Consider the following 1,280-nt stretch of genomic DNA (forward strand, 5'->3'; position numbering starts at 1 on the left):
AATATTTGTCTTGAGTGCATATGCAAATATGTTTTTGCAATTGAACACGGTACCTTTGGTGGCAACCACATGAATTATGGACACCCATGAGCTAAGGAATGTGTCAATATCTTCCCTTCCGTACAACCTTTTCAACATAGCAGCCATAAATTGATATACCTTTCTTAGGATTTTTGTCTTATAGATTTGATCTAATTTGATCTGATTTAATATACCTGATCTTGGTGGGCTTCTGCCACCATGATTTCAATATGTCTTTGGTATCTTTAGTAGTTTCATTGATACCTGCCAGCCACCAAGTGTTGAAAGATTCTTCTTTCTTAGGTAGCTTGTAGTAGCTAGCAATATTAATAGCAACAAAAGAAGTTAAAAAGTTAAAATCTCTCCATCATGCATTTTAATGGCCCATTGACTGACATATACATGCTACAATATCCACTCAATTTTTTCAACACATGGGAATACCGATGGGTGTACAACTACCTTATGACACCAAGATTCCTTGATGTTGATGCAAAATCTAGAATATTATTTGTCTTTGTGGATATCCTGGTTAGAAAACTTGGAATAGATATCCCACCAAGTCATCCTTGTCTTCTTATTAAAATTACAGGCTTTGTCCCAATAAATTAGCAGAGTAGGTTGGCTATCCACGACCCCTTCTATGCTGCTCTCCGCTCTAGGTCAACTCCTACCGAAACCCTGTGAGAACTCTTTCGCACCAATGGATTTGTCTCTCTAGGGAAGGATAAAAAACTAATGCGATCTAGATCAATGTCACCTAGCATTTCAAAGATGTGATCCTAAGACAAATAGGTTGACATTAATAAAAATAATAAAATGCAATAAAAATATTACTGTCGGGGTCTCTTCAGAGACATCCTATAAAATTGGAATGATACCGAGAAGATTAGCATGGCCCCTGCACAAGGATGACATGCACAAATCGAGAAATGGTCCAAATTTTTAGAGTTGCTACGTGAAGGAGATGCTGAGTGAGCCATGGGGGAGCCAAAGGACGGGAAGGGAAATCTTTTGCAGGCATCGGAAAGAGGAGCAACAAAGATCTTTAAGGGTGGAGATCACTGCGATCGTGAAGGAGCAGACAACCAGAAACTGTGAGTAGCACCAATGCCATGGCCCCAGGAGGGGGCCGCGAACTGGATCCTCCTCTCCCATCTGAGCTATCAGTGTTCTGAGAACTGGTGGCGGCAAGCAACAAATGGCCAGCAACCGAAAACTAGTAGAAGTTTGTCAAAATAATGGACTCCATCCCCACA

The 1,280-nt window shown here is 40.5% G+C and overlaps 1 non-coding gene across 1 annotated transcript; it reads left to right on the plus strand.

Moving 5' to 3' along the window:
- Positions 1-865: 865 nt before the first annotated feature.
- LOC149208150 (U6 spliceosomal RNA) lies at positions 866-968 on the plus strand. Its single transcript, XR_016253170.1, has one exon. It is a non-coding gene; the product is annotated as a U6 spliceosomal RNA (small nuclear RNA).
- Positions 969-1,280: the final 312 nt, after the last annotated feature.

The sequence above is a fragment of the Pinus tabuliformis genome, chromosome 1_2 (genome assembly GCF_031772625.1).
Source record: "Pinus tabuliformis cultivar Carrire ecotype Pingquan chromosome 1_2, CPIR1, whole genome shotgun sequence".
Classification (NCBI taxonomy): Eukaryota; Viridiplantae; Streptophyta; class Pinopsida; order Pinales; family Pinaceae; genus Pinus; species Pinus tabuliformis.